At 40.5% G+C, this 20,308-nt stretch overlaps 1 protein-coding gene and 1 long non-coding RNA gene across 3 annotated transcripts in view; one reads left to right on the top strand and one right to left on the bottom strand.

Moving 5' to 3' along the window:
- TENM3 (teneurin transmembrane protein 3) overlaps positions 1–20,308 on the bottom strand; it is a 2,294,790-nt gene that overhangs the window by 2,161,047 nt on the left and 113,435 nt on the right. The gene's annotated exons all lie outside the window — the stretch shown is intronic.
- Positions 6,301–12,848, top strand: LOC142829634 (uncharacterized). The gene is made up of 3 exons (XR_012904257.1): positions 6,301–6,518; positions 11,474–11,600; positions 12,528–12,848. It is a non-coding gene; the product is annotated as an uncharacterized LOC142829634 (long non-coding RNA).

The following is a 20,308-nucleotide window of genomic DNA, read 5'->3' as shown; positions in this document are numbered from 1 at the left end:
GCATCTAGCCCAATATGGTGGTAATGGAAAACTTTCTTCTCGGTCCCCCCTCAGTGGGGAGGCGAGTGTAATGCCCAAAGCAGATATAGCCAATAATCTAGTATATTTATCACCTGAATGGGGACAGATGTTGGGTGATGCCTACGCTTTGTCATATGAAGAGGAAAGAGTCAGTACTGACCTTTTTAAACTCTTCATTGCTCAGTGATGAGTCAGCCATCATGATGACCAGTTTTGAAGCTATTTTTATGTCTCCCATCCTTGCTGCATATCATAAAGCATCTCTCCCCTCTTCCAGCCAGCCAAATAAATATCCCTCCCTCTTTTCAAGATGTGGGGCAGAGATATGCAAGTGACAAATAAACTGTTCCCTTAAATTCTAATTTAATGCCCATTCCAAAGCTGATGGAAAGATGCGTTGCCTTGAACAAAGTTTGTGCCAAGTCTCCATCTAGTAATAAGAAAAACTACAATGACCATTCTTCAGAAACAAATTTAAATCTTACGTAAAAGGTTTACTATAATAACTTTCTATAAAAAAATGAACAAACAAACCTTGAAATAGTGATGACACCATGCATATTATATCTTTGGACCAAAAGATATCATGTAGATTTGTTTTCATATCAAACCACCATCATGAGGTTTGCTCAGGTGAAATATTAGATTAACAGGATACACAATGCTATAGCAGTTCCTTCCTGTCAAAGCAAACATGCTAGGAATTAGAAGAGAAAAAGAAAATAATCCTCATGTAGGTTCACAAATGGAGATAAATTAAATAAGTTGTTCTAAAAAACTTATAGGATTCTACTGGACTATTCAGTAAAGAAAGAAATTAGACCTTGAAGGGATTATGAAAAATGCATTGTAACTCAGAATTTGTATCATTAAATTACTTTTGAAGGATTAGCAGGCCAACTTGGAGGAAGATTCATCTGCCAATCAGCAAAAGGAAAAGATTAATTTTCTGCAAATTGTAAATGCCAGGGATTAGATTGTTTTCCCACAGATTTTAATGAGGAGTGTCATATAGCCCAAACAACACTTCTGTTGCTTTTTACTTAGTTATTAGATTTTAATTGGAACATTCCAACCTCAAAACCTAAGAACTACACTTATCATACTGATTCTCAGCAGCTAAAGACCCTGATATTGTACACATTATTGACCTCATTGTATAATTAACATACATTGTAAGATCTCATCAGAGCCCTTGCTAATAGACTTAGTGATATTATGCCAACCTTGATCCATTCTAATCAAGGAGGAGTCATTCAGAAGAAGCCTCCTGCAATGTTTGAATATTTCTTAATATTTTCAGAAGACAATCATTTTTTTAAAAGACAGAAAATGTTTGTTTTACACATTAGAAAATCTGGAATTTGCTGTGGCTTTTTCTAGTAAGTATAGCTATATTTTCCAAGCACTGAAGCATACATGATCTAATTATAAATGGTTTAATTTCTTCTAATTTCAAACTGAAAAGAGGCATGTGGCAAGTCTGCACTTTGTCTCAAGATATTATTTGAGATGGCTTTGGAATGCCTGGCAAAGGCAGCAACATACAATTAAGATAAATTTAAATTGAATATTGATCTGAACATACACAAGGAAATATTTCAGATATACATAGAATTGGCAATGATATCCATGATTAAGGATGCCTAATAGTTATTAGAAAATCTTGATTGTAATTGCTTAACCTTACAACATTTTCATGCAGGCTACTTGCGTTAGACTGCAGGTGTTTGTAGTTTGTTTGGAAAGTTTCTGGAAAAATAGTTCAGTTGCTTATGAGTGTACAGGAGAAATTATGTTGTCTCATGTTGAAACATTCCTAGAGTTTCCCAACAAAATGAGTTTTAAGTACCACTATTTTTAGAAGTGGGGAATTAAAATTTGGTAGGAGATCACCTGGAGGAGCTGCCTTTTTCTATTTACTATATAAATCAACTTACAGTTTGCTGAGCTAGACATTTCTTTAATCTTTGATGATTTTGTCACCACTGAGCATGGTCCTTTCCAGAGCTTCAATGGCTAAACAGAATTTTTCCAATAATTACTCCCTCTACTTGCTTGGAGCTTCTTTGGAGGCCCACTGACAGGGAGGATAAAAGCTGCTATTGCCCAGGTATCCAGAGATTCAAAGGGCCCCAGAGCTCCTGGGTGCTGCTATCTCTACTGAAGCAGTGACAGCAGCTGGAGCCCCAGGCCCCTTTGAATTGCTGCCAGGGTGCTAGAGCACCATGCGAAATGCTTCACATGGCTCGGGGGGTGGGGTGGGGAGTGGGGAGCTATGCCGTGTTCCAGGTAGTTTTGAAGGCAGACTGCTGTGAACCCCACCCCTTCTGCCCTTGTCCTGGGTACCATGGTGGCTGACAACCCTGTACCTCTATGACACAGAGCATGGGCACTGAGAACAAGGAAATGGTGTCTCCTGTCTCTCAGTGCTTCCCCTGCTCATGTCCATGAAATATGGAGATGGAGGATATGACCAGACTATAATGTGGAAGAGTGAGGAGCAGCGAGGGAAAGGAAAGAGGAAGGAGCAGAGGCAGAAGAGGACAGGAGTGCTCTGAGCTGAGGATAGCAGCAGATGGCTTGAGACAGAGGCACTCAGCCATCAGGTTATCTATCTTAAATTATAAGTACCTGGGTCATGTAATGGAAAATATACCATTACTACTCTGCCTCCGTTACATGGGGAAACTAATTCAAAAAGATTATTGAAGTCTGGAAGAGCTGCTGCAAAGCATGTCTTGAGGATTAGAGAGTTAAAAATCTTTGGGGCATCTAGTTATCTGATCTCTAATGATAACTGAAAGAAATAAGGAATAATATGAATATATAGCTAACAAAAGTATTAGCTAATTTAGAAAGATGTTACAAATTTCAATTAAAGAATTGCAGGATGGGAGAAGGGTGTTTGTTTAGTTGGCAAAATTTCTTTAAATATTACTAGAAGATTTAACCAGAATAATTCGGGTACTTAATGCAATTAATTTTTGTTTCTGGAAAATAAAATGAAAACGTGCATGCTTCATTTAAATCATTTCTCTAGGCTGGTGATGAGCGGTTGAATATACAGGTTGCTGTGGGGGAGAGAGGACTACCCCAGCCCTCTTTCACCGTAGCAGCCTGGGGTCAAGTGAGATATTCTTCTCCATGGCCGCTGCAGCTCCGGTGGGCACAGCCAAGGGAGGGATGCATGTCCCCCAGCTGGGGCAGGTCCAGGTTCATCTGCTCCCTTTTGCTCCCCAACCAGAGTGAGGAATGCAGCAAATTGTGCATTTTCCCCTCACTCCTTGATAAAGGGGAACAGCCAGCAGTGTTCCCATAGTAAAGTGCACCTTCAGAGTGGAAGGCTCAGGGCTGGGGAAGTACTGGAGGGGAGCAGTACTCCCCTTGCCAGGCTCTTTCACCTGCTTAGTGATTCTGTCTCTTTTCTGTATGGATTACCATTTACGAGTTCTCGAACAGACAGACAAAGTCTCTGAAATACATAGTAGATAAATGGATTCCCCATAATATTCCCAGCAGATATTTAACAAGGAGTCCTTGGATAACATTTTAAAATAAACCTGTATGATGTAGGATTTTTAAGTCCCATTGACTTTCAATGAGATTTGTCTAAATTGTTTTTAAAATTTTTTATCTATATTATCAAACAATTACTCATACCAGAAAACTCAATTTTTAATGACACGGACCAAAACACTAAAATACATATAAACATGCACAAATAATAAACATTCATTTGTAAAATCCACAGACTAAAAACAAAGGTAGCAGAATATGTTGGGAGAAATGGAATTTAAAATAACTGCAATCAGTGTTTCTAGAAGTATAAGGTTACTATGAAGTTCAGGATATATAGATACTGTACATTCAATGACACAGGTATTGTATCTGGACCTTTCTGTCCCTCTTTCTCTTGCTTTTCTTTTGTCTTGTACTCATGACTGTGTTTAGTCTTCACTATCACCTGCATTTAATTAATATATTTGAATATATCAGAGAACTGCTCTTCTGTAAAACAATAAGAATAATTTCCAAAGCGGTTATTTAATCCAGCAAAGTTTTAGTTTAAATAGCCTAAAGGCCTTCAACCATTACTAAAACCTTATTAATATGTATACTTAAATAGCCTCAGCATTCATAATATTGTGTGTGTGTATGTATATATATATATATGTGTGTGTGTATGTGTGTGTGTGTGTGTGCGCGCGCGTGTGTGTTCCAAATTACTATTTAGTTAGTATTTGGTATTGTGTTGCCTCTAAAATACTCTAAATATGATAAAACTACTCTAGAAGATTAACAATTTTAAACTCATTGGGGACTTATCAATATTAATTTTTTATCACAAAAATATAAAATAGGGAGCATGTGAACAGTTAGAAAACAAATCTATTAAGCACTGATCACTATTTCAATACAGAGCAATCATAATTTTATACCAAAAATTCAGAATTACTCGATTTCTAGTGGTCTAGTGCTTTGAAATTGAAAATAACCCATTACTCTTGAATAAGGGAACAATTTATGAAGAGAAGTGAGTCTGCTTCTGTTCTATGACATTCAGCAGTATTTTTGGCATTGTCCAGTTCAAAAGAGTATTTGTATTTGTATTTGGTATTTGTTCAAAAGAGGGTTCAGTTCCCTAATAAACCACAACTGGAAGTGGAGTTAGGGGAAAGCATCCCTTAAAGAAGTTGGGATATGAGATTAGTTCTCTTAATGTCTGATACAGTGAGGAAACAACTCTTTTCCCAGCCCTTTAACACTCAGATGGCATGTGGGCTGTGTGGTCCCTACTTTGGGCTGACACCAGTTATATAGGGATGAGGGCTGATGGCAGTCCCTACCTAAATGGAAACATTAAGGAAAAAGTCATCATCTGCACTATGAGTTATCGCCAGGTAATTACTAGGTGAGTTTAATAACATTATGACCAAACTAAAGACTGAGCCCTTGTATCTTGTCATTTTTCTCACGAGAGAACAAAATCCTAGAGTACTTGTTCATCTTAACTTGAAACTTATTTATGTTCCTGGTTGATTGAGTTTGCTTTTTGCTTTTGCTTTGTCTATGCTTAACAAAAAAAATTAACACAATGTATGAAAGAAAACATGTTTCAAAGAAGCAGCTGGACATCCAAGTACAAGCATTAGCTACAGCACAAAGATCAGGTAAGGAAAATAGGCTAATCCAATCTATTTAAAGAAGCATGCAGATAAAGGAAAGTTCTAATAGCAGTTGTAAGATATTTTCTAGTCTAATTGAGGACAAATATATATTTCCATCACTGATGGAACCGGGTGAGACTGGTTTAAAAGGCTTCCCTCCTGTTTGCTCAGTATAGGTCTACACAGCAGGGCAAAACTCAAATTAAGCTATGCAACTTCAGCTATATGAACTGCGTAGCTTAAGTTGAAATAACTTAATTCGGCTTTTGGCACTGTCTACACAGCAGGAAGTCAAAGGAAAAACACTCTTCCTTTGGGTTCCTTACTCCTTGCAAAATGAGGAGTTGGAGTAAGAAGTTGGAGTAAGAAGTCCTTCAGCTCACCATTTTCTTAAACTAAAGTCTAGCAGTGCAGATACGTACTACGTTATTTCAGAATACTGTCACTGTGACGTACCCTGTGTGAGGAAGGAGCTGATGAGAGAAAGTATGGTGAAAAGTCTGGAAGAAGAAAGTTCCTCTCTCAGAAACCAGGAGGAAGAACCTCTGGTAAAGAAGGTATTGGAGAAGGTGGTGGGGTAGTGGCCCAGGGATCTGCAGCTACCATGCAGCTATTACTAGAAACAATACAGACTGCTGCTCATTACAGTCCCTAGGCTCAAATCCAGAGTATAGTGTGGGCCATCACGAACTCCCCATTTCAGTACTAGGATGAGACTGGCTTTGGTACAAGGGTTTGTCCTACCCAGTACCACTTAGAGAAACTATGAAGTTTGGTTTCTCCTCTTTTCTCCATGCTAGTCAATAATGAGAGTTGCTCAACAAACAGCAAGTCGGTGTCTAAATTGAGAGCTGCTGTGAGCCTCTGAGGCAAGTAATCCATCTGAAAGGATAGGACCCACTAAAGTTAAGTAGGAGTATGACGGGGTGCACCTGTCCCCGTGAACTCCCGCGGATGACCCCAGGGGTCGGAAGAGAGTCCGGCGGCCCCCCCTGGCTGTGTTGCACATGCGCCAAGGTCCACACACTGTGTTTAAAGGGGAGGCAGATCAACTGGCAAGAGGCGGAAGTGGCCGGGGACACCGGGTCAGCGGAAGCGGCCAGGGACGCCGGGTTGGCAGAGGTGGCTGGGGAGGCCGGTGAGAGCCGAGGATGGGAGAGGAGAGACTGTGAGGCAGCGGGGATCAGAGCCACCGGAAGAACTGCGCAGAGGCCGGAGGGGAGGACCGGGGAGCCCGAACCCTAGGACGCACGCAGAACTCGTGGCAGGGGTTGCAGGTGACGACACCCACCTTGACGGCGTTCACAACAAACCCCAGGAGGGGCTGTGAGTAACCCCGTGACAGGAGTTAAGACCTCCCCACCCCAAATGACTAGTGACTATTACCCAACCCCGGGGAGATATGTTGCTTGCAGGGTAGTAGGTTGGCCTCCCATAAGCTCACCTGCGTGGGCCGATACCTAACCCCTTTTACTTTACAAGCCCAGAACAAAGGTAGGGACTGGGGCCTCCGTGCAGTTAACGTGAGGACTTGCTCCCACATGAACTCAGGGGGGGTTGGGGGCGGGGGAGATACGTGACAAGGAGCTTTGTCACAATATATATACACATGCACACACAGTGTTACAAGTTACATAATTAGTTCCATGTACTGCATATTCTATTCAGGATAACTATATTACGGACATATTGACATTTGAAACCTGCAATGATAGAGGACAAGTCTCTTGGTGCTGAATATTTGAAGACAGGAGATGCCAAACAAATGTTAAGAGACAAGCTAAAATAGTGGAATATTTCACAGTGCAATTTATACATGGAAGTGTCTTTATAAAACACATTAAAGTTACAATAAGTCAAATCTACTGATTGTGAAAGATGAATCAGATGCCAAATAAATTAAATTGTTCTCAACACGTATAATATAGAATAAGAAAACCAATAAACTATATGCTACGAAATCAAGACACTCCTGCACACATTACAAAACATGATAGATGTGTAGTCATATGGTTTAACATGCTAATGGAAGATATGCCAGTCTACAGTGCTCATCACTGTAGAAAGAAACATATAGAACAGTGGTGGGCAACCTGCAGCTGATGGACCACTTGTTACCCATCTGAGTTCCACTGGTGGCCCATAAGGCATTTTGTTTACCGTTGTCCAAATGCAGGGTAGCAAGATTCCACTGGTTTCCATCTGCATAGCTTTTTCCCTACCAGTATTACTGAAGTGATACACATGTAAAGCAAGGGTACAGGAAGTTAGTTGTGTTTTGATTGCACAATACATTGACTGTAACAACCTCACACTCCCTCTGCAAACAAAGTGCTGCTATGGTTCGGTCAGCACATCCACAAATCCTAGATATGCAAGCACACTTAGATCAAGGAGGGTCATTCATTCAGTCCACTCACTAGCCAAGGTTGCTCATCACTGATGTAGAATCTATACGAATAACGCAAAATGGCCTATCTTAAATAGTAAACAATTTCACACATAATGCTCATATTTTAAAAACTGAAAGGACAGGAAATTGGAGTAATGCAGAATGAAAGAAAAGAAAAATGGTTACTTTTAATCAAACTGTTTTAAATAAGAAGGAGTTTATTGAAAAGGCTGAAATGTGTGCATATATAATAGAGAAAGGGCTGTCATTGAGTGTGTGTCTAGACTCTAGGGTTTTTACAAAAAAAGTGGCCTTTTTTCAAAAAAACTTCCGCTGCATCTAGACTGCTGCCGCGTTCTTTAGAAAGTAAATCAAAAGAACGCCACAGTTTTTTTGATCATGGAAAACCTCGTTTTATGAGGAATAATGCCTTTTTTTCGAAAGCGCTCTTTCGAAAAAAGGCACTATGTAATGCAAACTGTCATTTTTCAAAAGAGAGCATCCAAAATGCCTGGGTGCTCTCTTTCAAAAAAGCAGCTTGTTTTTTTTGAAAGTACTGGTTGTTGTCGAGATGCTCTTTTTCGAAAGTATCTTTCGAAAAAGCCTCTTTCAAAAGAGGCTTGCAGTCTAGATGTAGCTGAGAGCATGGCTCTCAAGATAAATAATTTGCTTGCCAGTCTCAGAAAAGAAGTCAGGAATTGAGAAGTGTTCTGCCTAGTTAGTAATACATCAGAGGGTAAGGTTGGTAAAAGAAAAATGCCACCCGTGGTGCTACAGAAATGAAATCCAGAGATAAAGTTAGGCAAACTGCCCTTTTCAAATCCTAACCATACCATAGCTGCTTGTATCCTCTGGAGACCTGTGCCCAAAAATATATCTAGTGAGCTACGTAAATGAGACATCCATACTCAGTTGAAAGGGTAGATCATTAAAATATTTTGTTATTATGTTTCATGAGATGTTTTATTATTCATCATATGCATAGTAAAGGCATTTAGATACTAAAAAAATACCAATTTCAAAATATGTGTTTTCTCCTTATATTTTTCAAGGATTCAAAGGCTTATCAATATCTACCATCAACTTCTACATCCCAACAAGTAGACAGAGGTTCCCAAAGGATCCTTTAGTTATTTTTAATTGCTCTGAGCACTGAGAATATCTCAGGGAAAAAAAGCATGACTTCAAAGCACGTATTAGTCGACAGAAAGGTCTCCACAAGCTAGCTACAACCTTTGATGGGAAACCTGAACGCTGCCTGCTAGAGGAGTGCCTCTTGGAGGACATTTTGGGCCTTATTCTCTTTCATATTAAGGCACTTCATGTGAATATAAATTCTGTTTCTGCCCACTTTAAAGCATATTTTAAAAGCTGTAAAGGAGACTTGTACAGAGAATAAGGTATTTCATTTTACTTCTCTTTTGTTGCTACCAGAATGCAGTCAGCATTGTTTGGTCAGGATAACTAAAGAAGTTAGTAAATATTTATTGAAGTGAGTGCTGTAAGATTCTTTCCTGTGGGGTTTTTTTGATATAGAAATTATCAAATTGGCCTAAGGGTTACTAACAAAGAGTGCACCAACAAATGGTCCCACATGGGCGAGTAGGGACATAAAGACATAACAATCCTTAAGGTCCTATCACTCCTATCCTTTTTTTAAACTACTAGAGTAATGGTTCCTTCTTCCCTGTACTTCCCAAAGTTACACAAGTATATATTATAGGCCTGACTACATTCCATTTTTCCTTAACAACATATTAAAAGTAAGATACCAAATACTACTTACCTTTCTGGAGATCATGTTCTTATTCTGACCTTGAAAGGTCCCAATATATCAGACCTTGCAATCATAGCCTTGTATATGGAAAAGCTATTTTAGATTGAGCCATTAAGGAACTGACCCCTGCTGAGGAGATACTTAGCCATGCCATCCCAGGAGATAGACCAAGTATCACTAGAACTACCCAGTAAGCAGCACAGCAGGCCACTGCAAATGGGAAAAGAAACATGATGTTGACCTATTGGGATGACTAGCACTTCAGAGTGTGCTAGGAAAGAGCAGTGCCTGTGCTTAGTAAAGCTGGGGAAAAAAGCCTAAGGAATTATCATTCTGAACTATTATTATTGTTGTTATAGTAATTCTTAGATGTCCTGATAGAGATTAAAGACCTGCTATGCTAGGCACAGTACCTCCTCTTATCCATTACTGCACTATTTCTAAATAATGCTACAATCCCAAACTCAGAATGATAAAACCTTTCTATTGCAAGCAAATATTCAATGTTGTTATATTTGTTTACACCCACAAAACACAGAGTATCAGTGTAAATATGGCTACTGGGAAAAATGAAAAAACTATGGACAGTGAAATATTTTCTCATGGTGGGAAATCTGTTAGGGCCATCTGGAGGGCTCCAGATTTGCTAGCAATCTTGAATTAGTTTATTTATACTCTGAGTGATATGGCTTTGTTCATTCAGATGGTGTGAATTTTCTACAGCTGGTGATCCTCTGTGTGCACGCTCAAACCTATAAAAAAGATGTTTCATCGAAAATCTGCTGGGGGAATAGCTTGCAGCCATCTCACTGCCTTAGGGTTTTTACCCTAAGAACCATGTGAATAGCACCCAAGGGAATATTCCATTATTAGGTTATCAGCAGCTGTCCATGGGCTCTCCTGATGGATTTTTTTTCTGTTTATCACTGCAGAATAAATTATATTAAAGAATCCCACTGGGAAGTGTACCAGGCCAATTAAAGGTCCTTAAAAGGGAAGTGAAAAAGCTTTACATGTGGGAAACAGTTTGTAAATCTAACACTGTACATTGCTACTTTTAAACATGTTTCTGATTTTTCCTCTACAGGCAGTTCCCGGGTTACGTACAAGATAGGGACTGTAGGTTTGTTCTTAAGTCGAATTGTATGTAAGTCGGAACTGGTACACATTGTAGGGGAAACTCTAGCCAAACATTTCCCCAGAGCTCAGTTTTATTCTCCCACACCTCACTTTCCTCAGTCCTTTATTCTCAAGCTGAGGTGTCTGACAAGAAAAGCCACTCCGCATCTCCCTGGTCTGCTGGGGGGAAGCAGCTAGTGCGGGTTTGCCTCACCCCGTTTGTAAGTCGGATCCATGTAACCCGGGGACTGCCTGTATTTGGTTACTATGAGACAACTATTTATTTTACAGGCATCAGAGGGATAGCCAAGTTAATCTGTACAGGATAAACTTTAAAAAAAACAACAAATGATACTACCTACATGTTTTGTTGGTCTTTATAGTGCTACCAGACTATCTGTTGCTTTTTAAGTTTATTTATTGTAAAGCCATCCATACAAACCAGCTCCCAGCTGCATCACTGGCATAGGAGTAGAGTGGGCTGGGTCTGGGTCACTTCACTTCCCATGACTCCTGCCACCACTGGTGAGTGTGAGGGGGCAGGTCTGACCCCTGCTGCCAATGTCAGAAACCCTGGGTAATCCCACAGGCTACCCTGGCCCCCATGGGAGGCCCAGGCAGCTGCTTCAAACTGTCCTATGGGCAGGCTACTCTGTATCCCGGCAGCCTCTCCACCTATGTTGTAGGCTGATGTCTGGAGATGCAGTTTGTCTATTCAGTTTGTGGGCTGACAATTGGAGCCATAGATTCTCTTCCCAGGTCAAGAGCCACTCTTCACCCGTGGAATTTCCTGCAGTCGGTAGAGGTGGACCTAACCCAGCTCTGACAGTAGCTCTTGCAGGGAAGAGGAAGTCCCTTCTCTCCCCAGTCAATGCCAGGAGTACCAGCTGGAGCCCAGCCCATAAAAGTAGCCCCCAGCTTCACTCTTCCCTTGCAATAGCCACATCTCATAGGAAAAGATCAGATTTCATAGTCTGTGATGTGTTTTTACAGACATGGATTTGGTAGGATCCTAATGATGACAAAGTTGATCATGAATTATGAAGATATGGTAAATACTGTAAGTGAACACACATGCAAGTTCAAACCAATGCAAGAAAACACCAACTCAGTGGGACAGGTAAGAATGTCTATGGTGATTGCACTACCTTGCTTTGTGCTATTCATTAAAATGTTAATGTGCCGTGTTGCAAAGCAATTAATGGCAACATGACAAATCTGCCTCCATCTTGCTCTGTCATGACTGTTTTCCAGTTGCTGGGATCAAACTGACATGCTTTCAAGCTTGATCAATGTGTCTGTAAATTGTTTATAGTAACCATTATGAGAATAAATGCCTTGCTTTAGCTGGCCATACATATAGTTTTGGTATTCTTGAATCAGCAATGGGAACAAGATGGTCAGACCAACGGGCTAAGCTTTAACAAACATTCTTTGAATGCCAAACATCTACAAAGATGAAGGATTTTGATATTAGGAATCCTGTCCCACCATTTGACCTTTTAAACAGACCAAAGGCAGCACATATGGAACTGATAAACTTCCCAATTTTGGATGATGATTCATAACCAGATAGAGGTGCTGTCAACACAAATGTCAGATATAGGAATCAGAGCCTGAAGTAGAGTCAGTCTCAAGGGAACCTAATGAGTGCAGTTGGCCTATAGCAGATTGCTTGACTGGCCACCCCAACTGGCTGGTGTGAAGTGTCAGCTCTGAAACCCAGCAGCAGCAGATTGGTAGCTGCTCAAATCATTATACCATATTTGTGATAGCATCTGGTTGTTCCCAGACTCACACCTTCTTTGTTTCAATCTTGCAGATGTCTCTCCTCATTCAGGAATCCCAGTTCTGACTCTTGGCCCTGATTTCTGTCTTCTGATTCTTGACTCTGGCCTCTGACACTAGTTTCCTATTCCAAGCTACCAATTCACACACTGATCACCAGGCCTGACTTCTGTTCTAACCAATAAGAATGTGCCAGTCTCTGACACAGAATGACATTGAGCTTTTTGCTTATTTTAATGCTTTTATTGTTCCCTTGCAGCATGGCAGCATTCCAAATGCACAGCTGATGTTGGTTATCAGATGGATAAACTCATAATCAATTGTGGCATTCTGTGACAGAATACATCTTAGGCAGCAAAAGTTCTCCATGGACTTGAGAGGAGTATTGTTGACCTGAATAACTGAGTATGCATATCATCTCCTGGCACTTCTTCAGTTTTCTTTCGTTTCTGATTGTGAAACCAAAGTGATTGACTGCACAAGCGAAGAAATTATTTATACACTGAGTACCATCAAGTGACTGAACAACAAATGTACAGTCATCATCAAATAAAAGCTTCCAAAAGAGAAATCTGCTACTTTTGTGAGAGCATGGAAGTGTTGCAAATTATAAACAATTTCCAGTGTGGAACTGGATAAATGTTGATTTCATTAATGTGTCCATGAACATAGCTGAAAAAAGGATGGAAAAGTGTGTGAACCGGCACACAAACTTGCTGGGTGACATTGGTGACCAGGAGTCTAGTATCTTGTCACTTTCACCACCCTGGGAGAAAGAATCAAATTACAGAAATAATCTTTGAATCAAAAAATGAGCAAAAGTCTCCAGATCCCCTAACAACTTACAGAATAAAAGGCACACAAAATATAAAGACCAAGTTTGCATTTTTGCTCCCAACACTTGTCCTGAAGCTGTCTTGAATCTCCTATCCAAACCAAATTCCACACTGAGACTTAGGGAGGGTAGTGTTAAAAACATTCCCAATGACGTGTGAATTGGCAGCCAAGAATAAACTAAAATGAATTCATACTACACACTCGATCTGACAGCCAAACAGAACTGATGCCCTTAAGACTTCAGGGGACTAAAGCAGTTCAAGCCCTAACAGAAGTCATCAAAGTGTCAGGAGAGATAATGAGCTCAGAATATCAGCTGCACAATATACTCTACAATATTTATAATATCAGGGCAACAGTCCTGTCACAGTTAAGCCAATTTAAGTCCCTGTGTAGATGGAATTCTTTCATCAACCTAGCTACCGCTACTTTGGGAGGTAGATCACCTTTGCTGATGAAAGACATCACTCCTGTACCTGTAAATAGTCTCTACTTTGAAATACTATAGCAGCATAGCTGTGCTGCTGTTGTGTTTTAAGCACAGACAAGTTCTCATTTACCTAGCTGCTGCAAGGCTGACAAATTAATGTTGGTCAGAAGTTCCTGTATTTATTCCTTGATTGCCAGGCCCATGTGTGGTCTATATATCCTGTGACAATTTCCTTGTACCAGCTATACACAGTCAAGCACTACATGAAGATAAATATTATTTCAAATTTTTTAATTGTGGGATGACTTTTTTCCTCTCTAAGTCATGGTCTATAGTATGACTTTATTCCAAATTTAGCTCCCCCGCCAGTCATTATCTAAGTGATGTATCCACACTGCCAAGCCTGTTGTTTCATCCTAAGAGGCCACAGAATTTGAATCCTACAGTCTTGCTTTTCATGAGGATTAACACTACTCCTGACTCTGCATGTCCAAAGTTATGCTAGTATAGATGCTGCGTTGAGGGAAATCTGACCCCATTGGCCTCCAGGAGTTCTTCCACAGCTGTCCACTATGACCACACATTGTGTCTCAACTGCTCTTCTTCTGCTGAGCTCTAGAAGTTCCAGGAACTGCAGAAGAGCCTGTTCCACGTGTCCAGCTTTGCGAGCCCTGTATGTGCGAATAGCAAACCATGACATGAGTGCCCCCAATGTTCTCTCAGACACTCCAATGGCCATGAGCACTTCTGCTCCCATGGCCTCCACTGCTCAGGCTGCAAAAGAGCTTCAGCCTGGAGTGCACAGGAGATCCTGGACCTCATTGCCGGAAATCCCCCGCCATACTCATTGAGTCCACCCAAGACATAACTGGCATCAGCCTACAGAGACGTGGGGTGGTGCAGGACCATGAGGAGGAGGAGGAGGAGGAGGAGGAAGAAGAAGAGATGAAGGAGAAGCAGGCCAGCCAGGCAATGATGCCCAAGAGCCAAGTGTTACTCTGATTTTGGAACCAGTCCCCCGTCCCAGGACGTCTCCCTAGCCATTGACAACCTTGAGGAGGGCACTTCTGATGCGTGCTCTCACTTTCTCTAGCTGCTTTCCTTTTATAATACTTATTTTTATATGCTTTCAGGTCTTGTAATACATTTGTCTTGCTGTTGTTTACTAGAAAAGAATGAGATTATGCTCCTACACCTTGGAACACATTAGTGTACTCTGAAGACCAGCACAATATTTTTTAAGATACCAAATAAAAAAAAAAGTTTGTTTATTTTTGTTGTAGTTCTTTTAAGCTCAAAATAGTTATTAAAAAGAGGCACCTTAGCTTATAGTTTGATATAGGTATGAAGAGGGAATAATCTAGTTAAGCAGAATGCACAGTAAAACCGGTGTTATCTGCCCAGGGATTAGGGCATGCCAGTAACTTAAAAATTCTGGGTATCTGGGGGAAGAGGCAGGAGCCCTTTGGGGCTTATGGAGGGGGTCACGGGAGCCATGTGGAAACCATGATGTGGCCTGCTGGGGGGGCCACAAGCTGTGTGGGTGGAGGGAGGTAGGATGTGGCCTGGTGAGGAGGGATGGGAGCTGGGGGAGCAGAAATGGCGGGGGTGGTGGGAGCTGCAGGGGGACTGGCCTTTGGGGGTGCCAGGAGCCGTGGGGGGAGCAGAAATTCTTGCTGTTTGCTTCTGGCTGCCGTTCGCTCCTCCTCCAGATATGTGCTCAGCACTTAAAGGGCCAGTTTCCTCTTTTTTTTGTTTTTTTTTGCTTTTCCTGGCATCACAAATTTGCTGGTTTCTACAGTTTTCTGGATGCTTAAGTTCCAGGTAGCACAGGTTTTACCGTCAAAATTTAACTCAAATTATTACAAGGCCTTTCTATCACAACCATTATTGTTCCAATTAAGGAGCCTTATATGTGAGTTAGTTTGAACCCATCTATAATAAGTGATTTATTGCCACTGAGTGATGCAATTATGAAAGGTAAAGTATTGTATATTGTGTCTGGCCTTAAATTAAGATATCATAGGTTTGAGGAATTCCAGAGGGACATCATTCCAGCATAAACTCCAGGAGCTGTGTTGCTTGAACCAATCATAACTTCTATATTTCCAGGATACACAGGAGGAATATGGAAAACACCACATTTTAAGAGACTGCAGCTTTAGAAAAGCTTGGTGCAGATGTGGGCTTCTAATTGTAGAGAATCTTGCACTATTTTGCTGTACCACAATTAAATCAATTACTCATCAGTTTTATTAGAAGGACAATGTCTAAACCAAAACTTAGGTCTACAATTTGGCATATGCAAAAAAAAATATCTAATTATTCAGTTTGCAAATTGAAATTACATGTACAAAGTAGAAAATTTGCATAATTAAATGAAGCATAAACAAAACTGCTAGTATAAGTTTAGAGAACATTTCCAATTATGACCCTGCATCCCAGATTTTCTCACTCAAAAACTAGAAGGACCATATTGTACAGAAAAATAAAAGAAGGTGATTATAAAAGAAGTTACAAACCTATTTTGTATTTTATTTATCTCCTCAAAAACACTGATCTCTCATGATAATTTCTTGTATTACAGGGACCATGGTCAACTACAATAAACCCAAAATAGAACCTACAATTTTTCTTACATGTTTGCAAAGTTGTTATAAACTTGTTTTGATTCATATGACATCCTGTCCAAAACTTTAGCTCATTTAAAACACACAACTTGAAATGAAAAAGAAATTTAAATACAATTATTTGTATCATTAAATATCCAGTTACACAACTCTTCAAGTAATGGATTCCCACAGAATAAAATGACTATGTCCCTACCCCAAACTGCAAGTCTTCACTCCAACCTTCCTTCACCGCACACTACGGAGAAGCTGAAATTAGTGCCAATTAATGCCTTTTGGCTGAAGCCTAGTCTCTTAACTTAAGTCTCAAAACAGATATAGGATTTGAGGCAGAAATGGACATCCTGGGTCACCGGGAGTTCAAACTCCTGCTGTCATAGGCAATGACTCCATGGATGTTCAAGGGCTGGAACAACCACAGGAAAAATTTTGTGGGTATCGAGTAACCATCAGCACCAAGCCTCCTTCCCTCTGTACCTATCATATGCAACATCTTGGGAAAAACATTTTGAAGGAGAAAGTAGATAGGGACATTGAGGTTAATGGCAATTGGGACAAATTACAACATGGTTTTACAAAAGGTAGATCATGCCAAACCAACCTGATCTCCTTCTTTGAAAAAGTAACAGATTTTTTAGATAAAGGAAATGCAGTGGATCTAATCTACCTCGATTTCAATAAGGCATTTGATACAGTACCACGTGGGGAATTATTGGTCACATTGGAAAAGATGGGGATCAATATGAAAATTGAGAGGTGGATAAGGAACTGGTTAAAAGGGAAACTACAGCGAGTCATACTGAAAGGTGAACTATCAGGCTAGAGAGAGGTTACTAGCGGAGTTCCTCAGGGATCAGTTCTGGAACCATTGTTATTTAATCTTTTTATTACTGACCTCAGCACTAAAAATGGGAGTGTACTAATAAAGTCTGTGGATGACACAAAGTTGGGAGGTATTGCCAATTCAGAAAAGGATCGGGATATCATACAGGAAGATCTGGATGATTTTGTAAATTAGAGTAATAGTAATAGGATGAAATTTAATAGTGAGAAGTGTAAGGTTATGCATTTAGGGATTAATAACAAGAATTTTAGTTATAAGCTGGGGACATATCAGTTGGAAGTAACGGAGGAGGAGAAGGACCTCGGAGTCCTGGTTGATCACAGGATGACTATGAGCCACCAATGTGACATAGCCATGAAAAAGGCTAATACGGCTTTGGGATGCATTAGGCGAGGTATTTATAGTAGACATAAGGAGGTGTTAGTGTCGTTATATAAGGCATTGGTGAGGCCTCATTTGGAATACTATGTGCAGTTCTGGTCTCCCATGTTTAAGAAGGATGAATTCAAACTGGAACAGGTACAAAGAAGGGCCACTAGGATGATCCGAGGAATGGAAAAGCTGTCTTATGAAAGGAGACTCAAGAAACTTGGCTTGTTTACCTTAACCAAAAGAAGGCTGAGGGGAGATATGATTGCTCTCCTTAAATATTTAAGCTCAATACCAGTGTGGACACAAGAACAAATGGATATAAGCTGGCTATTAGGAAGTTTAGACTCAAAATTAGGCAAAGGTTTCTAACCATTAGAGGAGTGAGGTTCTGCAACGGCCTTCCAAGTAAAGTAGTTGGGGCAAAAGACCTATCTGGCTTTAAGATTAAGCTAGGTGGGTTTATGAAGGGGATGGTTTGATGAGATAACATGATCCTGGCAATTAATTGACCTTTCACTATCAGTGGTAATTAGGCCAATGGTGGTAAAATAGGAAATACTATAGAGAACTTTTTTTCTGGGTATCTGGTTGGTGAGACTTGCCCAAATGCTCAGAGTTCAGCTGATCGCCATATTTGGGGTCAGGAAGATATTTTCCTCGAAGGTAGATTGGCAAAGGCCCTGGAGGTTTTTCGCCTTCCTCTGTACCATGGGGCACGGGTCACTTGCAGGAGGATTCTTTGCATCTTGGGGTCTTTAAATCATCATTTGAGGACTTCAATATCTGAGATATAAGTGGGAGGATTATTCTAGCAGTGGGTGGGTGAGATTCTGTGGCCTGCATTGTGCAGGGGGTCAGACTAGATGATCATAATGATCCCTTCTGACTCTAAAGTCTATGAGACTATATGCTGGTGGTCCTAATAAACTACTACACTCCCACCCTCCCAGCATGTCCAGAGTGAACAGCTGATTTGAGGTATTCAGGAAGCTAGGGGGTGTAGGAGAAGTGGGGATGAAGTAGACTTTAGGGAAGTGGTGGAATGGGGAAGGAAAGGCAGGGCAGGGATAAGGACTTGGGGCAAGGTATAGAATTACCACAGGGTGATTCAGGGCAGAGTCATCAGAGAAGGTGAGGTGACAAAACTGGGGCAGGTAGTGGTGAGGACAAGGGTTTGGGGATGGGGTAGAATGGGAGAGGAGCTAGGGAAGAGTAGTGGCAGGGGTTGGTGGATAGAATGGAGTTCGAGCATTCCCCAGCTGGAGGGGAAGTCAGTGCCAATAGCTGCTGTTACACACCATCACATCAAGCAAACCCATTCATAAACCTAACCCCCTCCATTTTCAAATGAATTGTATTTCCCCCATACTTCTATTCATAGAATCATAGAAGAATAGGGTAGGAAGAAACTTCAGGAAGTCATCTAGTCCAATCCCCTGCTTCTAACAAACCCTAACTAAATTATTCCAGCCAGGACTTTGTAAACCCTTGCTTTAAAAACTTCTAGGGATGGAGATTCCACCACCTCCCTAGGCAACCCATTCCAGTGCTTCACCACTCTCCTAGTAAAGTTGTTTTTCCTAATATCCAACCTTGACTACCCTCAGTGTAACTTGAGACCATTGCTTCTTATTCTGTCATTTGCCACCATTGAGAACTGCCCCTCTCCATTCTCTTTGGAATCCCCCTTGAAAAAGCCACTATCAAATCTTCCCTCACTCTTCTGAAGACTCAATAAGCCTACTTCCCATGGACTCTCTTCATAAGTCATATGTCCCAGACCCCTAATCATTTTCTGATAATTGATTGGAAAAACATTCCTTGAAAATAGTTATGACCTACCTTAACTAGTTCTATCTAGATTGTATTTGCCTAGCTCGTTTATGAGATGGTCATGCGAGACAGTATAAAAATCTTTCTCAAGTCAAGATATACCATATCAACCACTTCCCTCCATCCATGAGGCTTATTACTCTGTCAAATAAAGCTATTACATTGATTTGACATGATTTGCTCTTGACAAATCCATGCTGACCGTTATTTATCACCTTATTAGCATCTAGGTGTTTGCAAATTCATTGCTTAATAAATTTACTCTATTACTTTTCAAGTACCAAAGTTACTGTGACTGATCTGTAATTCACCAGCTTGTCCTTATCTCCCTTTTTACAGAGGGGCACAATATTTGCCCTTTTCCAGTCTTATGCAATCTCTCCTGCCTTCCATGACTTTTCAAAGATAATTGCTTATGGCTCAGATGTGTCCTCAGTCAGCTCCTTGAGTATTCTAAGATGTATTTTTTTCAGGTCCTGATGACTTAACACCTCTAACTCGCTACATAATTTTTAACTTGTTCTTTCCCTATTTTAGCCTCGAATCCTGCTTCATTTTCACTGGCATTCACTATATTAGGTGTCCAATTGCCACTAATCTTTTTGGTGAAAACTGAAACAAAAGAAGTCATTTAGCTAGTCTGCCATTTCCACATTTTCTGTTCTAGTTTCCTCCCCAGCATTTACTCTGTACTTGGTCTTCCTCTTGTCTCTAAGACTATGTCTACACAGAAGCATCATTTCGGAATAACTGGTGTCACTGTGAAATAAAGAGCGCGGCTACACAGTAAGCCATTATTTCAAAACAATGGCAAGCTGGATAATTTCTTACCTCAACTCTTGTTCTTCCTTTGACTTCCAGCTGCACGTCAAAAGTTGAATTAAGCTATTTTGACCCCAGCTCTGCAATTGACATAGGTGAAGTTGTGTAGCTTAAATCGACTTTTGCCCTGCTGTGTAGATATGCTGTAATTTATTTGTACAATGTTTTGTTGTCACCCTTTATGTCTCTTACCAGTTTAATGTGGAGCTCCTCCCTACAAAATAAGGCACTTTTAGGGTTATATTCCTCTGTTTATGTTGCAAAGGACTCCA

This window comes from Pelodiscus sinensis, chromosome 5 (assembly GCF_049634645.1).
Source record: "Pelodiscus sinensis isolate JC-2024 chromosome 5, ASM4963464v1, whole genome shotgun sequence".
Taxonomy (NCBI): domain Eukaryota; kingdom Metazoa; phylum Chordata; order Testudines; family Trionychidae; genus Pelodiscus; species Pelodiscus sinensis.
This window is presented reverse-complemented; position numbering and strand designations above follow the sequence as displayed.